Source organism: Chinchilla lanigera, unplaced genomic scaffold (genome assembly GCF_000276665.1).
Source record: "Chinchilla lanigera isolate Chin_1 unplaced genomic scaffold, ChiLan1.0 scaffold00017, whole genome shotgun sequence".
Taxonomy (NCBI): Eukaryota; Metazoa; Chordata; class Mammalia; order Rodentia; family Chinchillidae; genus Chinchilla; species Chinchilla lanigera.
In genome coordinates this window covers 15,281,170-15,287,095 of record NW_004955418.1, presented here as the reverse complement: position 1 = coordinate 15,287,095, position 5,926 = coordinate 15,281,170, and the positions used below count along the sequence as shown (strand labels likewise).

General features: G+C 37.7%; 1 pseudogene; it reads right to left on the bottom strand.

Annotated features, from left to right (window-relative positions):
- Positions 1–555: 555 nt before the first annotated feature.
- Positions 556–4,119, bottom strand: LOC106148231 (annotated as a pseudogene).
- Positions 4,120–5,926: the final 1,807 nt, after the last annotated feature.

Genomic DNA, 5,926 nt, shown 5'->3' with positions numbered 1-5,926 from the left:
AAAAAAAAAAAAACAAAAAAAGAAATATTTCAGTTTGTATAGAACTAAAAGATTTCCTGTTGGGAGATCTTTGTTGATGCCCTTAAGAGGTAAATATTGCTGATTGCTATGCTCAAAAGCTTCATTGTGTTTTTATTTTTCTCATTAAACTTTATTGTAATGGGCCTCAAAATTCTGGGCCAAATATTTTGTCAAGTTATTTTGATCAGCAAGTACTGATTTTAAGTACACACACATACGCACATGCACACACACACGCATGCACACACACCCCCCAAATAATCCACAAAACATTTCTCCTCTCCTTTTAAAGGTTTTACAATGCATTGTTATCATTAACAATGTCTCTGCCTATTAAATGTAAATGAAACAAACAGTTCTGAGACTGTTATACCACACTGATGAAGTCTAGGCTGGCAGATATTAAGGAAAATATGCACCATGTGAGTTTTTGGGAAATACTTAGAGACCTTGCCAGCTCCCATGGCCTTCTTGACCACTGGTTGGATGGCACCCACAGCAACTGTACTCTCATATCCAAAACAGTAAAATAACTCAGAAAAGGAGACTCAGAAAGCTCTCAACACATGTAGGCTTGACAAATCCATATCAATAATGGCAACATCACCAGATTTTATTTTTTAGGGACATCTTCCATCTTTTCAGCAGAGCAGCAATCAGTCTTTTCTTTCTGCTCAACAACTTGCAAGCAAAGTGAGCTATGTGACCATCTGGTGCAGGAGCACAGCCAGTGCTAATTTGAATTGGATCATTCAAAGTAATCACCTGAGCAGGGAAGCCAGCTGTTTCCATCTGTGAGTTATTTTTGTTGTCACCAGCAACAATGCTACAATGAACACCTTTGACAGTCACATATCTGACAATGAACCTTACATTGTTCCCAGTAAGAGTGTCACTTTAATATTTCATAGTACATTTTAACAGACTTCACTTCAGCTGTGACATTGACTATAGCAAAGACGACCTCCATGCTGAGTTTGAGAATACTCGTCTCCACGCAGTCCACAGGGACAGTACCATTACTGATGAGTTTGTAGAGATCCTGGATGGTCAGACACAAAGGCTTGTTCGTTGGACAAGCTGGTGGTAGGATGTAGTCCAAAGATTCAAGCAGTGTGGTTCCACTTGCACTGTCATCTTTATGGTGACTTTCTATCCCTCAAACTGAGGCATGTTAATTTAACACTTGGGTCCTGCATGTTGTCGCCATTCCAACCAGAAATTGGCACAAACACAAGCAGCCAGGGTTGTACCCAATTTTCTTAATGTAAGTGCTAATTTCCATGATGATTTCTTCATATTTATTCTGGCTGTAGTTGGCTCAGTGGAATAGATTTGTTAAAGCCAACAATTAATTTTTTCATACACAGGGTCTAAGCCAGAAAGGCGTGTTTCTGGAGCTGTATATTCATGGAGTTAGGAATGCAAAGTCACTAATATCAGCAGCAATAATCAGAACATCACCTTCAGCCTGAGGTGTATCTGTAATCATATTTTTGATGAAGTCTCCTTGTCTTGTGGCATCAATGTTAATCACATAATATCTACTAGTCTCAAATTTCTACAGGGAGATGTTAATGGTGGTACCATACGAACAGTCAGCTTTTAGTTTATCCAAAACCCAGGCATACTTGAAGGAGTGGTTTTCCATCTCAGTGGTGTCCTTTTCAATTTTTGGATGGTTATTCTGTTGAGTCTGCTTCATTGGTAGATCAAATAGAAAGTAGTGGTAGACACAGCGAAATCTATGTATCCAGTGATGAGAGTGTTGATGACCCATTTCTCTTTCAACTGTGGCTTTTACTTACTGAGGGTTTTCATGACATGTGTGTTGTGGGGGCAGACACATTGTGAGAAGTGAAAACTTTGACATGTCTGTGGTTTTTCTGATGAAGAGATCAATATCAGGATTCTTTCTTTCGAAGGGATATTTCTTTGCTTCATAATTTGAATTTGTTTTTCAGATTGTACAAATTTATAGATTCACAGATTGTCAAGAGATTTTAGGCTCCCAGAGACCACTGACTCAGACTCCCCTTACCTTCCCACTACGTAGGAGAGATAGAGCTGCAGAGGTAACGATCACCTCACACACCTCACTGTTCTCCCTGCCACAGGTTTTCTCACTCTTTTCTTTCTGTACAGCCAGCCTTAAGAGATACAAGACCCTCAGTGACCTGGCTGCACTAACCTGCTTATTCTTCTCATTTCAATTTTGCCATTACTGGATCTCCTAAAGCTGTGCATTGTTTGGGCTAAAATACTTCCAAATTTAAGAAAAATATCTTCCCTTGCTTTAGGACTTAGACACATTCTTTATTCAGTCTCAAAATCCATCCTCCATCACCTTCCCCCCGACTCTTAAGTAAACTTCAGTTATGAGCTTGACTGCTCTCTTCAAAGCAGTCCAAGTCCAACTATAGTGCCTCTTCTAATTGGTGGTACAGGAGTCATATATCCTACATCATAGACCTATTTTGTGGTATTGTAATGATATTTTTACTCATGTGTCTCTCATGAGACTGAAAGCTCCAGAAAAATGGAACCCATGTCTGTTGCATTAACTGTGAAATACTGTAGCTGGTATCTAGCTAGAATAGGGACACGAAGAGGAAGCTCCAGTAAATAATTACTGATAGCATTAATATCCACATCTTTACTAACTTGTCTATATGTGTGTGCACTCATAACACACACATGCACATACACAGACACCCTGCAAGTCTCTAAGTGTTTCCATGTTTCTTTACTTTTGTAATATTACCTTTAATTTTTTCATGAAATAAAATTTTCCCTTTCCAGTATTGAGGTCTTCTACTAATAGTGGGCACTTCTATATTTTACCTTTTTGATTCCTCACAAAAATTATTGTTTGTTGAGATTTTTCTTGGAGTATTGTAACTATGGCTGTTAATTACTTTTTTGTTGTAAGAATGTAAGTGTTCAGAGGCAAATGTAGTTTGGTAATCTAAATTTAGCAGAGCCAAACTTAGGTTTTTCTAAAACTGGCATGCTTACTCAACATGCCTTTTCGAACACATTTAGTCCCTAAAGTTATAGTTTGAGTCATTAGCTCAACAAGGACCTGTGATGAATTTCTGTCAAAGCTATTGATAATAGAATGGTAAGGCAACATAGCACTACTCTATTACTGTGACATCTTTCCTGTTTCTTTCAAGGGTATTTTATGAGGTAGAGACTTGTAAAAATAAAGTTAAAAACTCAAGGTTGTACCATTTGGACCTTAAAATTGTCAAGTATTTAGCCTAAGAGCTTGTGAAGACAGTAGATACATGGTATGGTGTGGAATCTTGTTCCTACTCTACCCAGGTAATTTTAGCTATCAATGCCCAAAAGGAAAACTGCTTGGGAGACGTTGAGTCTTACTGCATACATTTCTGTATGCTACCTTCATGTTTGGAGGGATAACAAAGGAAAGATGAAGATGGATACTTTTCTGAGGAGAATTTGCAATTTAACTCCTTGAGCCTCTCAAATATAAATTTATTTTTATGCTTTAATTTCACCCCTGAATTCTATTTTGTTTGTGTGCCTACCTCTTTCTGAACATGAAGTTAAAACTAAATATACAACTGTAAGGCATATTGCTTGATGCTAGCAGGCTCAAATATAATTTATTTCTGAGAACAAAACTGTGTTCCTTTTTATATGAATTGCATCTCAATAATGGGACAGATTACAGATTAACACATTATATACAGATAAACATAAACTATGCATAGAGTATGCTTTATGCTTTATGCACAGCTTGTTTACCATCCTGTTTTGTGGATGAGATTGATAAGTATTGAAATTCATTTTCAATATTTTATTACTGAGTATAATTACCTATGTATATGAGTAAATAGTTTTAATAGCTAATTTGTGACCTTAGTGTGGCTTTGTTTATAAGACTAATACATATCATTGAAATGTTTCATAAATTTTAACTCTTATTTGTATTTAGTGTATATTTGACATTTATAAAAATATAAAACCAACTTTTTACCCGAGTGTCTTCTCAGTATAGTTTTTCCCTTGGTCCAGGACCCCTGGAGATATCAAAATCTGCAGATGCTCAAGTCTCCTCTGTAACATGACACCATACTTGCACACACTTGATGCCCATCATATCAGATACTTCAGATCATTTATACTTCTTACTATTGTGTAAATTATATGCAAATTGTTGTGATGCTGTACCTTTTAGGAAATAATGACAAGAAAAAAATGTCCATTTTCAGAAGCAATTTGAGGTGGAGAAATATTTTGTCTGTGGTGGGTTGCTTGAATCCACTGATGTGGAACTCCCAGGTATAGAGGGCTGAGTATAAGTCATATAAGATACATGAGCACTGAGAGTAAGTTTAGTGCTTCCTCCGACAGAGAATTATTATCTAGAATATATAAAGAATTCATGAAATGTTACTGTACCTTTCCCAACACACCTTTCCACCTGACTCTCCTACCGGGTCCTGCAAAACCTTCCCTCTTCTGGTTTTACCTTTGGACCTTGAAGTGATTTACTCTTTAGATGCTAGCAGCCCTGTGTTCCTCCTCTCTTCCCTAGTGAAGAGTCCTTCTACAAATGAGTTATCTTTGAGTTGTATTAATTTGACTGTGCCATCTGGTTGCCATTAGAACCTTGAGTGACAGATATATATTATTGTAATTCAGAATTAAAATATTATTCTCCTGTTAGTCTAAGACACAACTTAATATCCACCATAGCAACCATGGTCTGTGAAATTTGTATAGTTGAAGTACTTTTTGAGGTTAAAGCAAGAATATCAGTGTTTGTAATTGTGTTATTAGGTGAATTAGGTCATTCAAAATTAATGTATTCATCAATTCAGTTACAAACCTGAATATTCACTGTGTTCTAAGACCAATGGATATAAAAATGAAAGAAAGCATCTAATTTCAAAAAACTCATAATTTAATGTGGGAAATTGATACATAAATAAAAATTATACAAAGATCTACACTATCTTCAATCTTTTCACTGATTGATTGATTGATTAACTGATCATACTTGTTTGTAGTATATGATACTTACATTCATCTTAGGGAGTGGGTACATGTACCACTTGATTCCTTTTATTTCCCTTCCCCTCTGTGCCTCCCCCTTCCCTCTGTCTTTACATCTCTTTTCTCCATTTTCTTCCTGCTCCTCCTCCTCTTCCTCCTCCTCCTTCTTCTTCTTCTTCTTCCTCCTCCACATCCTCCTCCTCTTCCTCCTTTTCCTCTCCCTTTTCCTGTTCTTCCACCATCTTCTCCTCTTTTTTCTCCTATAATTTCTTTTTCTCATAAATTCTTTTTTCCTCCCCTTCCATTTTCCTCTTCTTCTTCTCCTTCTTTCTCTTTGTCCTTCTCCTTCTGCTCCTTCTGCTCCTTCTCCTTCTCCTCCTTCTCCTTCTGTTCCTTCTCCTGCTGTTGCTCCTGATCCTTCTCTTCCTCCACCTTCTCCTCCTCCTCCTGCTCCTGCTCCTTCTCCTTGTCCTCCTCTGCCTCCTGCTCCTGCTCCTTCTTCTCCCACTCCCTTTCCCTCTTCCTCTCCCTCTCCCTCTCCTTCTCCTTCTTCTCCTTCTACTTTTCCTTCTTGAAGCCATTATATATGGATACCCATTCATTTCTTGATGAACATATAGGGTGCTTTCAAGATTTAGTTATTATGAATTGTGTTACTATAAACACTACCATGCATGTATTTCTGTAACATGATATGTTGCACTCTTTGGGGAAGATACCCAGAAGGGGAATTGTCGAGACTTGTTGGGTTCTTGCTAAGAACCCCAGGAAGGAATGGCAGTGAGAATGAGGAAAAGATAGACAAGAGACAAGAGCTGGGTCAGGTGGAGGCCTCTTTACCAGATGGGTAAGAGGACCTAACAACAACAGTAGG